A 19,818-nucleotide genomic window follows, 5' to 3' on the forward strand; every position below is an offset into this window, starting at 1 on the left:
GGAAAATGCCTCTAAAATCTTGCTGAGGTTTCGCTGAGTCTACCCATGGAAAGCCTTCTGAAACTCATATATCACAAGTGTTCCTCACTTTCAAAGTAGAACAAAAAGAAAATCTAAAAACCAGTGGATTGACTTTCCCCTAGTTCCCTTCCCTGACTTTGACCTTGAGAGAGCGATCTGGAAGAGATGGGATTCCACTATCAAGCTGGCAGAAGAGAGCTGCTAAATTACTGTCTGATTCTTATTACGTACCAGCATTATGCAAAGAACTCTATATTCATTATTGCAAATACAACACTGCAAGGTAGCACTGCCCCCATTTAACAAATGGAGAAACTGAGGCTCTATAAGGTTAAATAATGTTCCCAAGTTCACAAGCCAGCAAGAAACAGAGCTGAAATGTGAACCTCTGTTTGTTTTACTTAGAAGTCTGTAAGGTTTCTTCAAAAATAGTGGATTCCTTTTTCACTATATCACATTTCCCCTCACTACGCCATTTCACATAAATTAATGGACTGCTTCAAAACATTTTTTAACATTTTGAAATTCCCAGAGTAATTTACTTCTTGATCAACGAAAATCAGCCCATGAAACTGTACACGTATTTCTTTTGTCTGAATGATAGTAATAGCTAGCATTTATTCACTGATAATTGTGTGTTTGGCACTGCTCAATTTATGTATATTAACTCATTTAACCCTGTGAGGTAAGTAATATTAATCTCCCTCCTTTATAGTTGAAGAAACCAAGAACAAGGAGGTTAAGTCAATTGCCCAAGACCATACTGGCAGAGCCATGATCAGAATACAGGCAGTCTAGCTGCAGAGCCCAAGCTCTTATCATCATGTTTTACTGCCTCTCAACAATCAGAATAATTGTGTAAATCCTCTACTTAACTTTGCATGTATAAATAACTTAGGGATCTAATCAATTCCTTTGATATCTGAAGCTACCAAAAACCATTTATTGAAAAACAAGGAGCAGCGTGTTGCTTGTGGATCATACTCCCTGATTACTCATCACACTTTGATATCTGCCTCTATTTCTCCATAAAGATTGAAGAGAGAAAATTCTGCATGTGACTGTAGAAGTCACACTTAACTGAAAAGGGCACATTCCAGGATAAAGTAGAATCTTTCTCCAAGAAAATAATTTCTCCTTCCATAACAATAAATAATACTATTTTACTCCATGTGGGTAGCACTCTTTAGAGTCTGGCAGAGATGGAGTACACCAAAATCCGAGTTTATCATCGCAAGCCTGCAGTAACGTCTTTTTTTTTAAATTTATATATTATATACTCAACAGTCCCATACATTATAACTTTCTGGTGTGAACAAAAATAATCAAATAAAGCATTTAATTTCTAAAAATCAGCCTTGTTTTGCTTTTCTATTGTATGAGTCACTGTCTGGCACATGTAAAGTAAAATGAAGAAAATGAGCTTATAAATCACAGTAATCTCCCGGATAATCACTACTCATTTAGTGAAGGGACAATGTGCTCACTACATGAGGCATTCTTATAAAAGACACCAAGCTGCAATTAACGATCTATAGATCTCATTTGCTCTGAATTAGTAAGTGCTCTGATTCTAATAAATTCTCGATACCTAAGGACCTTATTCTGATTATTTTTATCTCATGTTTCTTGCCCACAGAGAAAGGAAAAGGAAAACGATTTCTTCCCCAAACACCAGCTGAGCGCATTCTTTTCTCCCTATTTCTCATGTATCTACCCAGGAAGGTATTCCAACCAAAACAACGTCAGAACACATTTCATTTTTTAAAAAACATTACAGTGCTCCTCCAAATCTCTTAACCAGAACATATAACCACTTCAAGAATACCATGATAAATAATGTTTAAAATATCCTTAGCTAATGGAAAAAAAGCCTAAAGTAACTTCTAAGTTATAGGGGAAACATTAAATTGATTTAGCTTTATTTTGAAATATTTATATTATGCTATGAAATATATATTCTGAATTTTCAAATAAAATGATTACCTATAGGCTAAATATTATATATAAATCAGAATTTCATTAGCCCAAAGATACCATTACCTAGGGAGAACATATAACATAATACTTATTGTCTTATCAATTCTTTTCTTGTAACAAAACAAATATAATTTCACTATTCCTGGCAGGTATTAAGGATTAATAAATTCAAAGAGGAAAACTCATACAAGGACTCAGGTTTGAGATACAGAAGAATGAACCTAAAACAAATTTCAGAATTTAAACACTCATTAAGTTAAATCCAAAGAAAACTCTAATCTACTGTTATTGAGTTTTGTCTCAGCCAAGGGCCCAGAGATGAGGCACTCAGATTAGAATAATGCAAATAAAGTTTAAGAGTTAAATTTTAAAAATAAAACGAGTTGAATGTTCATAAAGATTTGGGCAGGATGGAGTTCCCATCCTGAGAGTATTCCTCCTTCTCTGAAGCAAGGCTGAGAGAATTTTATGGCTGAAATAAGGCATAGATCATCTTAGTTGTGTAAAGTGTTGGCCAATGTCTTTGAATCAAGAACAAAACAAGGATGTTCTCGGAACAAAAGGACTCTCTCATCTCAAGTAAGCTTTCAGAGTAGAGGTGTCACTTTTGAGAGGTGACCCAAAGACCAGCACTTGATGGAGTCAGCAGGTATGTAGATGATGATAATCTGTGCTCAACAACGAGGGTCTCTACTCTGGCCCATGACAGCACAGAACTAAGGAAACTGGGGAGAGCAGAATCATCACACAGGAAGGTAACTTAGCCTCAGCCTGATAAAAGCCTGTCAAATCCAAGAAGACAGAAGAGCCACAATCAAATATCTGAGTTGTGCTGAAGGGCAGAAACCCCATGCATGCCACGTCAAGAGGACAGATAAAAAGATCATACCTCCAACATCAGGAAGGTTGCTGTGAAAAATCCTTCCTCCACGACCTGACATCAGAATACATTCTTTGTGGAACCCTGAAGGCAGTGGATCATTGAAGGCTCTTCTGTTACCATAACATTCTGTTTGCATTAGAAATGCATCCACCAAACAAATGGAGAGAACATATTTTCCACGTTTTTGGTGAGAAGTGAACTCACACCATAGTAAAAGAAATGAAAGCTTTTGGGCTATTTCAATCTCAAACAAAAAAGGAGATTTTCCCCTGTCTTGGCAAGTAAAATATTAGTTAAAACAATTTAATCTAGTCTTGATGATGAGATGTCTTCACTCTGAGTATCAACTTATGTGAGGTGCTATAAAACACAAGGCAGTTTTCTATCCTCTTTGGGATCTCTTTTCTCCCTCTGATATGAAAAATAAACGGTTGCCTCTGACTGCTGCCATTTTTTCCTGTCTCTATAGGCCTTCCATTCACCTTCTAATTTAGACTTTTCATTTGCTATCTTCAGAGAAAAACACATAAAGAAACTTGTTAAAAATTGCATATTAAATGCATAAATATCTGAATAAGTCTTAGGTATTCATTGTGATATTTCTGCACCTGCTTTCATTATTTATTTCTTTCTTCATTTAAGGATTTTAAAATTTCTCACCACCAGCACCATACTCTACAAAGATTTTGATGTAATATGTAATAATCCATACAACAAAATAAGACAAAAAAAATGAGAAAGAGAGAATCACAGTAATAGGTGAAATATAAATTAGAATTAATGGATAAACCCCAAGGAGCAATTCAGGATGCATATATGGCACCCATGGGAGACTACACTACAGTTTATAGCACGAAGAAGCCAATTTGCAAAAGATGAGATTCACAAGGGCTTCATTTCCCAAATATATAAACAGATCCTACAGCTTAATAACAAAAAAACAAACAACCCAATCCACAAATGGGCAGAAGACCTAAACAATCATTTCTCCAATGAAGACATACAAATGGCCAATAGACATATGAAAAAATGCTCAATATCACAAATTATCAGAGAAATTCAGATCGAAACTACAATGAGGTATCACCTCACACCAGTCAGAATGGCCATCATTCAAAAGTCCACAAATGACAAATGCTGGAGAGGCTGTGGAGAAAGGGGAACCCTCCTACACTGCTGGTGGGAATGCAGTTTGGTGCAACCATTGTGGAAAACAGTATGGAGATTCCTCAAAAGACTAGGAATAGACTTACCATATGACCCAGTCATCCCGCTCCTGTGCATATATCCAGAAGGAACCCTACTTCAGGATGACACCTGCACCCCAATGTCCATAGCAGCACTATTTACAATAGCTGAGACATGGAAACAGCCTAAATGTCCATCGACAGATGACTGGATAAAGAAGAAGTGGTATATTTATAAAATGGAATACTATTCAGCCATAAAAATGACAACATAACGCAATTTGCAGCAACATGGATGTCCCTGGAGAACGTCATTCTAAGTGAAGTAAGCCAGAAAGAGAAAGAAAAATACCATATGAAATCGCTCATATGCGGAATCTAAGAAAAAAAAAAAAAAGAACATAAATACAAAACAGAAATAGACTCATAGACATAGAATACAAACTTGTGGTTGCCAAGGGGGAGGGGGTGGGAAGGGACAGGCTGGGAGTTCGAAATTTGTAGATACTGACAGGCATATGCAGAATAGATAAACAAGATTATACTGTATAGCACAGGGAAATATATACAAGATCTTGTGGTAGCTCACAGTGAAAAAGAATGTGGCAATGAATATATGTATGTTCATGTATAACTGAAAAATTGTGCTCTACACTGAAAACTGGCACAACATTGTAAAATGACTATAACTCAATTAAAAAATGTTAAAAAAATAAATAAGTAAAATAAAATGGGGATTATAATATATATATATATTTTTTTTTTTTAAAAGAATCAAAAGGAAGACAAAAGAGTTGCCAAGTCAGGTAAATACAAATTACCTTCATATCCTAGTTCCTACTCTATTTAGTAGTCAGTCTCCCTCCCTCCCTCCCTCCCTCTCTCTCTCTCTTTCCTCTTCACTGAATTCACCTTTCTGGTTAGAAAAAATTATCAGACAGTGGTGAAACAGAAATTTCTAGAACTCACATGGAGCTAGGAATCATTAGTGTTTCCACCAGCCAAAGTAAACAGAGTTCATTAACTAGAAGGATCATTCAGTGGAGACATTAGAAGGGTTATTTCTTAAAAGTAAGTCTAAATCAGCATCTAGAGCTGCCCTTTAAAAAGCTTAAAAAACAAGCTTTGGAATGATAAAACTGATCCAGTGAGCTAACTGTGGAACAAAGCCCAATATTCTGTAAAGAAATATAACTAAATCCAACACTCAACAATGTAAACTTTACACTGTCCAGCATCCAATAAAAAAATGACTAGATCTGTGAAGAAGCAGGAAAATTTGACAGATTACAATGAAAAAATATCAGTTAATAGAAAGAGACAAAGAAATGACAGAGATGGTGGAATTAACAATTATATTAAAATCACAATGGAAAATATGATCAATATTGTCACATTTTTAAAGAAAAACATGAATAAAATGAGAGAACAGAAAATATAAAGTTAAACAAAATTTTTAGAAATGAAAAACACAATATGTGAAATACGAAATTCACTGAATTAGATTAACAGCAGGTTAGATATTGCAGAAGAAAAGATTAGTAAACTTGAAGACACAGCAATAAAAATTAACCAAACTGACACACAAACAGAAAAAATTCTGGAAAAAATGAACAGAAACTCAATGACCTATGGAACAGTATTTTGTGGTCTAATATGCTAATTTGAGTCACAGAAAGAGAAGAACTAGAGGAAAGAATAGAAAAGTTATTTGAAGAAATAATGGCTGAAAACTTTCCAAATTAAGTAAACTACAAATGCACAGAAGCAAGAATATCAACAAATCCCACAGAGGATAAACAAAAAGAAAACCACAGGAAGGTATATCATAATCAAATTGTTAAAAAGGGAGAATAATAAATGCAGCCAGAGGCGAGTGGGGAAAAGGTGCATTACATATAGAGGAACCAGAATACAAATCAATGCACACCATAAAGCCTAAAGACAATGGAATGACATCTTTAAATCACTGAAAAAAAATCAAGTTAGAACTTTCAGAGTATCTTTCTCTTTCAAAAATGAAGGTGAAGGTGACTTTTGGTTTCAGTTCCAACATGTAAAAAACTTACATGTCACACCTGTCCTTGCAACAAGAATAAGCTGGACAAATGGAAAATCAAAACTTTCCTTGGACCCATCTGAGAAATGAGGTCACAGGACAAACCACCACCTTGAAATCTGGAGCAACAGATGCATTCAAAGAGGCAAAGCCAAGATCCACTTACCTGGAGCAGAAGCCATGAGAGCCATAAACTGGGAGGAACACTTGATGGTAGGGTTGACAAATTGCTGAAGACTGAGCATAGGATCGTGTGAGAGTGGCATACTTCTGAGGGCCACATCTTGGGGCACTCCACCCTCTCATGGGCTTTACCTCCAGGAAACTGACCAGGTTCTCACAGTGAAATCCAAGACAGATACACTCATGGCTCTGGGAAGGGGAAGAGTAATCATTAGGAAACATGCCTTCTCCTTCGTGAAGGCCTACTATCCAGAGGAAAAGACTTTTCCAGAGCTTTATCACAACTGAGGAAGGGCATTTCTTCCACTCCAGCCATTTACATAGCATTCCACTGGAGAAAAACTTATGATGGTCACAGCCCAGAAACACAGGCCTACAAAATGATGGACATTTAATTATACTAATACAGAACCCGAGTGTTCTTCAGCTGGTGAATGGGTAAATAAATTGTGGAATATCTATATAGAGGAATACTACTCAGCAATTAAAAGGAATAAACTACTGATATATGCAACAACACAGATCAATCTCAAAAAATTTATGCCTTGCAAAGGAATCTAGATACTAAGGAGTACATACTATTTGGTTTCATTTACCTGAAACTCTTTTTTTAAAGGCAAATCTAATCTATGGTGACAGAAAGCAGTTAAGTGGTTGCTAGCAAGCATAGATAGGGAAATAACTAGAAAAAAAGCACAAGGAAACATTTTGGGGTCATGGAAATGTTTTATGTCTTGATTGAGGTGGTGGAAATATGGGTGTATATATTTGTGAAAACTCATCAAAAACAAACACTTAAAATAGGTGTATTTTAAAATACACCCAATATAAAACTAATATTTTTCTAGTCTACATAGTAAGCATATTTCATCCTGCTCCTTCTTGAGCAGAGCTAAAAATGTACCCTTCACCAATGCTCACCTGACTGATGTCCAGACTTGAAGCCAGGAACCCTATCAACCCACATCCTTCTCTTCTAAAAAGAAAAACAATGGGAATTACATTAATCTCTGTCATCCTTTGCATTTACTAGCCCTTAAATTATTTTGATTGCATTTACCATAATAAATTAGTATTTACTGAACACCCCGAGCATGTCTTGCACCTCCTCTTTTTCTCCTGTCATTTGAGTCTATGAAGTGCTCACCAGAATATTATTTTAAATAATTAATTAATTAAATGAAGAAATTATCACAATTTCTTCACTTTAAAAAACTCATCTTGAATTACATATAAAAAAGCCAAAAGGCAGCAGAGATATTGTTCTTTGCCATATCTTAAAAATGTATTGTTTTACCTCCAAGTTCAACCTCACAGTTATTCTGAAATAACCTGGCTCTCATCTGCCAAACCTCCATCACAGAAACTTGCTAAACAATACCTTCCTTCCTATCTCTAACTAAAACCTTGCTCATAAAGCCTTCTTCTTCGCTTTGGAAACTCAACATTTTTCCTAAGGTACTCCCTGATTAATCAGAACAGTGATACAAAATGTCCCTTAGCTAAAGAAGCAATTTTCTCTATTTGCCACTCCATTTATTACTGCTCTACAACATATTTCTCTTTTGCTCATAAATCACAGCAATGAGTTATTGGTCTTCTTAGTGACTAGTTGTTTAGATGAATATATGTCCCTTATGTTGGGCCAGGAGCATCTGACGATTTTCCACTACTCAATTTGTACATGATACTTCTTAATGAAGATGGTGATAAACAGAATTAACATAGTCATCCCACATCTTAAAGATAACCATATGCTATGTACTTGTGAGTCAATCTTGAGTTGCCATTTAGCTAACAGGGATATTAATTTATATAATGCTTATAATCAGCCTTACTATGGAACTGTGTACAGTCTCTCTACAGAACACAATATACATCTAGAGCCTAAGAAAAGAAATTAAAGTAACCCTTTATTCAATCTGCCAAGGGACTATGGAACCTTGTAATTATCTGGCTTTAGATAGAAGAGATACATTGCAATTGGAAACACACAAGGGCACAGGTTTATGCCTCAGATGACAGATGGCAGAGAAAAAGCTCTAGAGTGCAAGCTTTCCACCAGACCTTTTAAATTTATTTTCCCCAAATGCATCAATTTTAATGCTGCCTCTCTGTCCCAGTATGTTAGCTTTTTTATGAACTTATGATTAACTAGTACTATAGTAGCAAGAGCTAAATTTTCTTCCATTTAAAATTAAATTTTACTCATAGAAGTTATAACCCCTAAATACTGGGTGAAAGAGACCAAATGAGGAACGAAAGCACTTAAAAAAGACAAATGAGAACAGAAAATGTAGTCCTGCACTATAATTACCAGAGCATCTGGAATTCCATGAGCCAAATCTAGTCAGTTCCAACCCTGGGCAATTCAATTTGAAAAGCAGGGTTCAAGAATTAACCATATCAACTACTGCCAAGTAGCTTGGTCCCACAAATTAAGATGATCTCTTTTAGACCATGTGGTAATTCACAGCCTTGGATGGATTGGAAGTGCTTACAAGAGTTACCTTGACATCCCTTTTATCCAAAGACAGGAAGATGGAACACTACAATTCAGGTTCCTAAATTATGCAGGTAGGATCCAGACTTCCAAATATCTGGCCAGAATGTGAGCTTGGCTTTTGGCTGTCCTGGAATCAAAAAACAGGGCAAGGTTAAGTTATCAAACATATGGCAGGGTCCTCTGGCCAAGTAGCTTCACTCATTTTGAATATCCTCCCTACTCCCAATACACCCTCCGGCTACTGAAAGAAGAATTTGGGAAAATATTTGTAAAGTTGATGAATATAGACTCATTTAAAAGTTTCCCTATGGATACCAGTTAAAGGGCAACTCAAAGGATGCAACTTGGCATTAGTAAAAGACAGCTAAAGTCCCAAAGAAATTCGTCTTCCCCCCACTTTTTGGTTGTTACTTTTCTAGTACATTTCACAGTAACAAATTCATTTTAGAACCAAGCTCAGGTCACTCATTAACATCAATACCACTAAAACTCACTTCTCAACAGTTTATCTAAAAAAAAATAAGTCTGTGCACATGTTAGTAAATGTTTTAAATTATTTAAATTCCTCTCAATGACAGAATAACACCATAATAAACCGAAAAGAACTCCATACTTCCAGAATGTCTAACAAACTTTGGTTTGTGCCTTTAAAATTTTAACTCATTTTCTCTCCTGCTCTACAGGGGACCTAGGTGTATTGAATGCTCCAAAAAGTAGATTATCCCGTATTCTCTTACATTGTCACATTTTGCTATAATCACTGCATTCTTAGAATTTAAGCACTTGTCCTCAGTACTGTTTAATCTAGAATTTTATCATTTTCAGATAAATTAAAATAAATATATATATATATGAGTATAAATGCTGGTGAGTTTTTGGGGGGTAGAAACCTCAGATATATATCTTTGCATCCCTCACTGAACCTAAGAGAGCACTAAAGAGTGCTGGTTAATTGATAGTTATCTCCCACATAAGCCTGGAATTTGGCAGAAGTCTCACAAGAATACATCCAAATCCCAGATAAGGCAAGTCAGGATCCAAGAAACCAAGCATACATTCAATCAACAATTATTGAGTACAGACTACTTATCAGGTATAAAGATGCAAAGAAGAATAAAACGCAGTTTCTGTCCTCAAGATCTCACGATCTAGAAGAAAAAGTGGGGCTAAGCAGTTAGATACTATAAGGCAGTGGTATAAAAGCAATGCTTTGGAGTTATCATTCTCATCACTATCAGCACCATCATCACCATCACCACTACCCCTTACTGAGTCCTTGCTATGTACCAGGCTCTACTCTAAGGACTTTAAATGTGTAACTTTGAATTACATGCTCACAACAGCCCTATGAGGTGGGTTAATCCATGGAAAGATCAAGTCATGTGCTGAAAGTCACACAACTGGTACATGGTAGAGCCTGGCTTCAGACCACGGCAGTCTGGCCCTAGGAGTCCAAACTCATAACCACTAGGCAATAACGCCTCTCATAACCCCCAGGAGGTTATCATTAATTCTGTCAGTGAATTAGTGTATAAGGTCATTTGGAAGGGTTTCCAGGAAAGGTGACTATTCTGATTAACCCAAGAAGAAAATATGAGTTGAGTTTGTGGTCATCTTTTTAGATTCAACCTAACTTTAATTGAGTTTTTATTTTGGAATAATTTTAGATAATACAGATAATAACTAGAGTTCTCTTACATCCCTCACCCAATTTAACTCGCTACTAACATCTTACATCTCTATATTTGTCAAAACCAAGAAACCAATGTTGCACTGGTACATGGCTATTAACTGAATGCTACACTTTAATTTTACCAGTTTTCTATGAATGCTCTCTCTGTGTTCCAGGACCCAATCCAGGCCACCACACTGCCTTTAGTTGTCATGTCTCCCCAGTTTCTTGTGGTCTGTGATAGTTTGTCAGTCTTTATTTTTTTTATGACCTTGACAGTCTTACTGAGTACTGACCTGGTATCCTGTAAAGAGTCCCCTCATCTGGATTTTTCTGATGTTTCTCTCATGATTGGACTGGGTTTAGAGGTTTGGGGGAAGAGCATTGCAGAAGTGAAGTGCACTTCTCAAGTTACACAATATTAGGAAGGGCCTTGACATCACTGCTGATGTTAGCTTTCCTCACTTGGTTAAGGTAGTATTAGCCAGGTTTCTGCACTGTAAAGTTACTGTTTTTCCCTTTCTCTAGTCTATTCTTTAAGATTAAGTCACTAAGTCTAGCCCAAACTTGGGTGGAGTAGGAAATTAAGCTCCACTTCCTGGAGGGGGGAGTATGTGCACATATTATAACCAACTTGTTTTAAGGCCAATGAAAGTAACATCCTTGAAAGGCTGCAGGGAAAGATGACTGGATTAAGTATCTGGACTGCAAACTCATGACTAAACTTCCATGGGCCTCAGTGAAGTCAGGTCTAAAGCAGGTAACGGACGTTTGTCTTGGTTATTATCAGACTCAAATACTATGCTTCTTAATTCATATATCTTGAGATAAAAGCTACAGACCTTCTTCCCATAAAATATACGTTATATACACAAAATTCCATCCATTTTTAGGGATTCTCACTCCTGAATCTCCAACAAGAATCCCTGCACTAAACTAGTCATCCTTAAATGTAAAGTCCGATCATACTAGAGATGACACTATTTCACTGTAAGTTTCCAGGGAAACAAAGCAAAACAGGGATTAATTCAAAACATAAGAAGCCTATTTTATCTCACTGAAGGCCTGACAATACAGAGAACCACAGAAAGATGTGGTCATCAGGGGTCTATGTCACATACTGACCCATCTCCTCCAATGTCTGATTTGCAAACCCAAGTTGTGGGCAGGCACTTGGGTGGAGCTGGGCAAGTAGCAAGCATATCTAGACTTAAAGACCCCAGTTTTCTTGGCTTCAGCATTTGAGGAAGTATAGTTGATGCTAAGGCAACCGTTGCAGCATTATTTTTTTAAGCACACATTATTTATAATTTTAAAACCCAACCATTAAAAAAAGACCTGTAGGCAGAGATTATTTTCCAAAAGATAAAGAGATTCATTTTAAATTTTTACTTAGATGACTGTAGTGTTTAATAAAATTGTTCTTTTTCAAATTATTTAAAACAAATTAATGCTTATAATTCTTCAGGCTCTGCCCACAGATGACATGCATATTAAGACTTTATCTGCTGAAGCGAATGAGTAAATTGCATTTAAATACCAACATTATAGGTCTGTTTGTTCTGAAATCTTCCTCGCAAAGATTCCTCCGCCCTCTTGCCTCCCTCTTCCAAGCCAAGAAGGTCACTCATTCTTACTGTGGTACAGAATTATCCTTTTGTTTTAGATGTTACTGTTAGTCATCGCATTAGTCATTTTCAACTTCCTTGAAGCAATATTGAAACCTTCTTTGCCAACTCCATTACCTGCTATGACTAGAGCTGAAATCACCATTCTCCGCTTCTGGGCCTGGCAAACTCTCAGCCCAGTGACTTACAGGATCTATGTGTGAAATGGGGTATGCCCAGAGGAAAGAAAATCGCAGATAGAAACAAGTGACACAGTATATTATTGCATCTCTGCTGAGCATAATCCCTCATCAGGAAGAAATTTTCTTTCCTCTGCACAATTTTCTCAGTGGTTAAGCTACTTTTTGCAAAATTAAATAAGAGTTATAAAAAAAAAAAAAAAACCTGAGAGTTTCATAGAGCAGCAAGAGATGGGTATTGTGGCTCATGGCAGCTTTTTTTTTTTTTTTTTTAAGGGAAAAAAACTCATCTCTGTACCTCTCCTTCTTCCTATGGCCCCCAAACAATATGATTGTTTCAGGGGATATAATTTTACATTTCAATTTCTTACCAACACACAGTAGAAAAAATTGCAAAACTGGAGCTTGAAACCAGAAAGTCATGCAGAGCTTTGTGTGTGTTTTGAAGGGAAGGGGGGAGTGAGGAAAGAAAGGAAGCAGAAACCCATTGTGCTGCTCTGGTCTGCAGCCAAATCACCCCGCTTACTCCTGCTTCTGGTGCCTCAGGGAATTTGTTTTTCAAGCTTTTTATCGAAAAAAAAAAAGAAAAATGTATTGGGAAATGGGGAAAAAAATCTTTATTCAAAATGATATTATTTAGTCCTACTACTGCAATCTATGACACACGAAGATGAAGGCATGTAATTGACATTTTTAAAAAAAATCTGACATGAAAGAGATTTCATATGTAATTGCTGCATCCTCTAAAGAACAAACAACCTCAATTCTTTGATGTTAAAATCTGGAGTTAGTTTTTCATTCTTTCCCAACCACAAGTAAGAGTTTCTTGTCCCCACTTTGCACATTTGGAAGTAAAAGAAATGACCATTTCTGCTGGCATCTCAGGAATAAGTTTTACAGAGTCACATGCTTCATTAGCCCCTGACAGGACAGTGGAGAGCCATGGTGAAACACAGAGGGCTGGCAAAGAGCAGATGCATTAGAAAAGGTCATGCCTCCATCTGCTAATTCCCTGAAAGTTGGGGACCTTCTTTTGAGGAAAACTCCTCAGTCCTAGAAAGCTGAAAGGTTTAAAAAAGTCAGTTTGTCCTTCTGTATGTCAGACTTTTTTTTCCAGAAAAAAAAAAGTATATTTAAAAAGTTACGGCTTTGCAATTAACTCTTTCCAAATAAATGTTATCAGAATATAATAAAATTATAAAGTTAATCATTTGGCCTGGTTATGGTCTTTCCAGTGGTGGCCTCTCTTGAAAGTTGACTGATTGATTGCTCCATCGATTGATAAATTTCAAAACCAACATAGTAGATCATTTATAGTATAATATGTAATACTATATATGAAATATGTTATACAGACATCTATATCTAATAATATACAATAAATAAATGTATAACATTCATATGTACATATATTATTATATTCCAAGTATCTAGAAATAGTTAAAAAATTTTCAGTTTTCTCAAACTTATGAAAGTGAAGATTATTTATAAGGAGAGCAAAAATACATATATATTGTTAGGAATCTAGTTTATATTGCCATGACAATGATATTATATTAAGTAATAGAAGCTTTGGGTCTAAGTAAATAAAAACAAGATACGAACAAAATATCCTTACTGACAAAACAATGGAAATACATTGGTTTCTTGTCAAACTAGTTTTTGTTCCTCTAGCAGATGCTCCATTTTTAAGCTGGCTGATCCCTTCCAGAGCCAAATGAGACTCTGAAATTTTATCAATAAGGATGCTACATGTCAAAACCCCCAACACCCAGTATGTGCCTTTAGCTTTTTGCACTAAAGCACTCGTTAAGTGGATCAAGTCCAACTAGACAAATACTTATATATGATATTTCAAGTAGTCCCAATCCATGACAATTTTCCAAGAGTGTGGAAACTCACCACACCTCATGGCAGTGACAGAGAATGAGTTGTTAACGTAAGCACTAGGTCTAAATTCTTTCCTTGTATGTTTTGCTTGAGCATGAATGATTACTTCTCTTACTGGGTTCCACTGAGGACTTGAGGCTCTATAAACTTAGGAAAAGCCAAAGTACAAAGTCTTGTCTGGTTTTCATTACTTCTATCAATAAATTTTCATAACCATAAATGTTTATTTATATTTAGAAAGAATGTTTAAAGTACTGGAATCCCTTTAAACCTACCATCTTCATTTCTTTTAGTAATGTGAGAGGGTAAATCTCTATCAGGCCCCTGATCTTTGCTTTCCCCAAAGAGCTGTGGTGTTTTTGTTGGGCTCCTCCTCTCTTTTAATCTATTGAAGTTATCAGGAGCCTGGCTATTTACCTTGTGAAATTTTATATCGCTGGAGGTAGATACAAATCCAGCAACCACAGAAATCCCAGCTTTCAATTTCAGAACCAACCGAGGAGACAACAGCAGTAAAGGTAAGAATAAGGGAATTTTCTATCTTATTTCTGCAGCCAAGTTCAGAATATGAGATCAGGTTGCCTACTTTCCAGAAATTAGAACCAAGAGAGCCAACCAACTTCTTCAAAAGTACTATAAAAGGAGAGTGCATTCAGTCTCTGCCTCCCTTCAGAAGCATCTTAAAACCAAAGAAGGAGCCATAAGAAAATATAAAAGCTAAGATAGGTTCACCTGTTCTGGCAGATGGCTCCATTGTGAATGTCTGCACCTTTACTCTCAACCATCTATCGCAAATAAAAGATCTAAAAAATCCAAACTCCACAACTTTCTTTAAAAGGCCACAAAGAACTACTGAAATAGTGACATTTTACTATGAATTATTTTCTACTGATCAACTTAGCATCTTCTTAGAGATACCAGAATTTTAGTTGCCAGTCTCAAATGTCAGGTTCACTCACATGAATAGCAGCTAATTCTGGACTTTGCTTGCTATGTTATTGAGAATTTGTCTCTATCCATTTTTTTTCCCCAGTTCTTTTTTTCCCATTTTTGTCACACTCTCCACATCTAGTCCTATGTGTCTTCCCTCTTACATTAATGATAAGCAAAACATATACCTGTAATAACTTGGTTGTTCAAAATACAGAAAGACTAGATTTTAGGCTTACAGAAATATCAAGCACGTAAAGTGTTCAATACAGGAAAATTAGAGTTTTGGCTTGGAAGTGCGATGGGACAGCGTACTCAAAAAAAACATAAGTTTGATCCCTGGACCGAATTGGTAAACAATAAAATAAATGAACATGAGATAAATATGCTAATGGTGTCCTCAAATACCTTGGTCTGCTAACTTGATGACAACTTCATCAGCCCTAAAGGCATACGTGTGTGAGGTAACGTTTCAGTTTGGCAAATTTCACTCTCCATTTTTTGGGTGTTATGGAGTGGGGGTTGGCATGAAACCTTTTTGACATGCCTGAAAGAGAAGGATTTAAGTCGAGTTCATTATCTCTTTAGTGCAGAAGTCTGGGAAACGAAGAGGCTAGACCAGGGAGACTCAATCCAGCTAGCGTTCCTTTTTGTTTTTCAAGCTGCCCTGACAATAATGCAGCAGGGTGAAAAGATCAGGAACACTTTATACACATTGTGCTAATTACTGCAAGTACTTAAAGTTGTAAGTAGCTTATATTATACTGCAGAGATCCTAACATGGCATGTCTTTCAAAAGAATTTCTCTCCAGATCATTAGTGGGAAAGCTAACAACATCTGCTTCAAATAAAATCAACCAATTAGCACAGGCAACTCCACATAGTTTGCAATCAGAGAATTATATTGTGCCAAGTGCTAATTTCAATGTGAATGCTATCTCCTTCTCATATCCCACGCTTCTCTGCCAGCACAGCTGGTGTTTAACACCACTGACTTCAGCGAAGTCTCCAAAAACTTATGTTAATTTGAAATAACCTAATCAGAAGTGTGCAATACAGACTGAGGTTGAGCTCAGCTTAATTAAAACTGACCTTGTCATTTCCCTGCCTGTAAAACACCATTATCTCACCATTTATCGTTCAACTACCACAAATATTCCATTTATGTGAAAACCCAGGAAGACAAATTCCAAACCACGAGAGCTATTTTCAGAAGGACTATGAGCGCTGGAGTTTAATGGAAGGAGAGGTCTGCCTGTAAGTACCGGGCGACAATAAAGGTAATTCAGCAGACTCAAAATAACTTGTCAGCCCTACCCACGAAGGCTGCTTCTGCCCACTTCCGTTGGCTCGAATGGCACATTCACTCCAGAGACTGACAGGCATTAGCAGATGTGAAGGCTTTCATTTTAAAATTAATATCTCACCCAGTACCTTTCAGCAAGCTGAATCGTTCAATCAATAAGCATGACATGGCAGGTGTGATGTGTACAAGGCACTAAATTCTTCTGCCAAAGGTACTAGAAAACATCTGCTCACATGCGTGTGTGTGCATGTCAATAGATACACTGCTGAGAAAAATGATTGCAAGTGGAATATGTAATATGCTTGTATTCACTGAGATAAAATTAAAAACGAAGTAAGATCATCTTTTTATGGTGCATACCTGCCGTCAAATACACCTTGTTTAACCTGCCTTAAGTCTATAACCCTGTGTGTTTATATATACATGGTCAACTGCCTATCAAGTTAAGTACCATCATTCTGGTTTTCTGCATGTTAACATGGCTTAAAACATATCTCCAGGTTCTCCTTCTAGACTTTGGTTGTTGGTTTATTTTCATATCATCTTAGTCCATGAAATATTGAAGGCAATGGTACAAGCACTGAAAAACGTATCCATTAAATAATTCAAATTACTGACACCAGGAATACTTTTTATTTGTCCGCAGATCACACACTTAGCCACTACTCAACATACTTGCTGATGCTCTTCCTCCAGTCAAGCAAGCCTCCCTTTGCTCTGGTTCCACTCACCCAGCCAAACCTGGTCTCTGAGTACCATAGCCTACATTGGTTTGCCCCTGTAAGTAACACTTAACTTGCTAGGCCAATCTTTTTGATACCATCAGATACTGACTACCTTAAATTGTTTTAACACATTCCTGTTTTATTCTGGCCAAGTCATGGTGGATCATCCAATTCTATTTATAAGGAGACCCTCTGGTCTTGTGGAAGAAACAGAGGACATGGTGTCAAAATTTTGAATTCTTAACTTGGTTCTGTTAACTCTTTGACCTTGAATAAGTGTGACCTTGAGCCACACAGCGAATTGTCCAAGCCCAGGTCTTTCCAGCTGTAAGTGAGATTGATAATACCTAGCTCAGAAACTGAATTTTGACAATTAGAAGATGTAATAGATGTGACTGAGTCTAAGAGTCCAACAGATGTTTATTGAATGAGGTAGATGGGAGGGAACCAAACATTTGGTGAAATATTGGTTGGAAAAATGTAAGGCCACCAGGAAAGAAACGTATGAAGTAAGGAAACAGGAAGTGACCATTTTATAATGTACATATGACTAACCTATGTACAAGCAAGAGGAGTTATTTACATTCAAGACTGTTTATAAAAATTTAGAAAAATGGTATTCTGGCACATAAGAACCAAAAAAAAACCCCATTTTTGATTTGAACTGATGTAGGTGAATGAAGGTATCTCCACATCACTCGGGAGATTAGGGCTCTGTGAAGACATGTTGGCAGTGAATGCTTTGTAATGGTAAGTGCTAACTGTCCTGAGGGAGGATGAAGAGTTTGCGATTCCTTCTGAAGAAAAGTTGAAATTGCGTATGCCACGAAAATTGTTTAGCCCATGTTATACCACTCACATGATTTCTCTTAGGATATTATAATTCAATAGTGACATACTTCAATTCCAGACTTGTGAATGTTGTATAACCGATTTTGTTCATTCATTCATCAAAAACTTACTCTTTCCTACCTGTGTGATCTTACTTCACTTCCTAGTTTCACTCTGTTCCTCTGTAAGATGGTAATCACAGTATCCATCATTCTGGTTGGTGGGTATATTATATGAAGACAGCTCATGCCAAATGTTTAGTGCTTTGCCTGGTACTTAGTAAATACCCTGTAACTAAGAGCTACTCTTAATACTCTTACCTACTTCTACTCCTGCTGCTACAAAAAGGAATAATTTATACTTCCTAGGATGATCCTGAACACTGCTCCCTTTTCAGATATCAAATGTCACTTCCCAGACTGAATTATTCACCCTCTCTTTGGTTTCACACATCTTTGTCCCTATTTGTACTGTAGCATTTAGCACAGTGTACAGTAATAACCTGTTTATAGCATGGTTTTCCTGTCAAATATTTGAGCTACTCAAGAGCAGGAATTTTTAACTTATTAATCTTTTTGTCCCTAATGTTGGTCAAGTGCCGAACATAGTAGGAATCCAATGAATATTTGCTGACTAAACAAATGAATGACTAAATATACTGACATGCTATATAAAGACATAAACAATCCAAGAATTATTCTGAAATACCAGAGTCCTCTGAAGTTGAGAATACCAATCTTAGAAATCTGTGAACTTTAAATATAACATACGGTGTTGGTTTTAAACTTTAGAAATTTCTGGAGTTTTTTCCTGGGCTTGGTTTCATCAGTGTCCTTTGTGGACCCAATGAATTCAGTCAGAAGGATTCCATTAAAGTTTTCCATATTTACTACCATCAGGGCAATTAAATAAGGGACTTTGTTACTTGAGAACACCATCTCCCAAAAGCCCAAGTTCGGTGAGAGTAACTACTGTCGGGCAGGACAGCAGGTGGACAAAATGGAGAGTGTGTTGATGGGAGAGTTCCACCTCTGTTTTCACTGATAGTCCTGCATTATTTTTACTATTACTATTATTAATAAGTTATTTTGAAAACCCATTTGAAACAGATTCCAACTCATAAATTCATTTACATTCAAGCATTTTGACAAGGTACAAAACTTTCCAATGAAAATCTTCATCCAGAAATTGATACAACATTGTAAACTGAATACACTTCAATAAAAAAAATACAAAATAAAAATAAAGAGAATCCTAAAAAAAAAGAAAATCTTCACCATTTCTCAGAGAAACATTCAGACAGAAGTACAACTATAGTTAGAACCAAAGAACCAACAAAACAAAACAAAAACTATATCCACTGAAGCACCATTTACCCCAAATAGATATAAACTAAAATAGCTTTAATAGTCAAAATTTTTAATTGGTGTTTATGTGACCCTGAGGCCACTGAATCAACAGATAAAATGTGTTCTATATTTTAGGACTAAATGTATTTTATCATCTAATAATTTTACCATTGTTGGAATGTGTATGATTTAACCATATGGTGATTATTCTGGCTTTTCTGGGACTATCTCAGCTTCACATTTTCTATTGCTGTATAAGTAAACATGCATTTTTTTTATATTTAAACACGTATTTCACATGATCAGACCATATATCCCAATTTGGGATGCAAAAATTCTCATCTCCATATTTAATTGTAAGTCTTCAGTTAACTGGAATGTGTGTTGACCCAGAAATTCCACTCTAAGTCACTGGGATTGTGCTTCCAAATATAAGTATCTGATTTATGCTTTAAAAGAAGTCTTTGTGTATCACCTGTGTGTTTCTTC

The sequence above is a fragment of the Camelus bactrianus genome, chromosome 20, assembly GCF_048773025.1.
Source record: "Camelus bactrianus isolate YW-2024 breed Bactrian camel chromosome 20, ASM4877302v1, whole genome shotgun sequence".
Taxonomy (NCBI): domain Eukaryota; kingdom Metazoa; phylum Chordata; class Mammalia; order Artiodactyla; family Camelidae; genus Camelus; species Camelus bactrianus.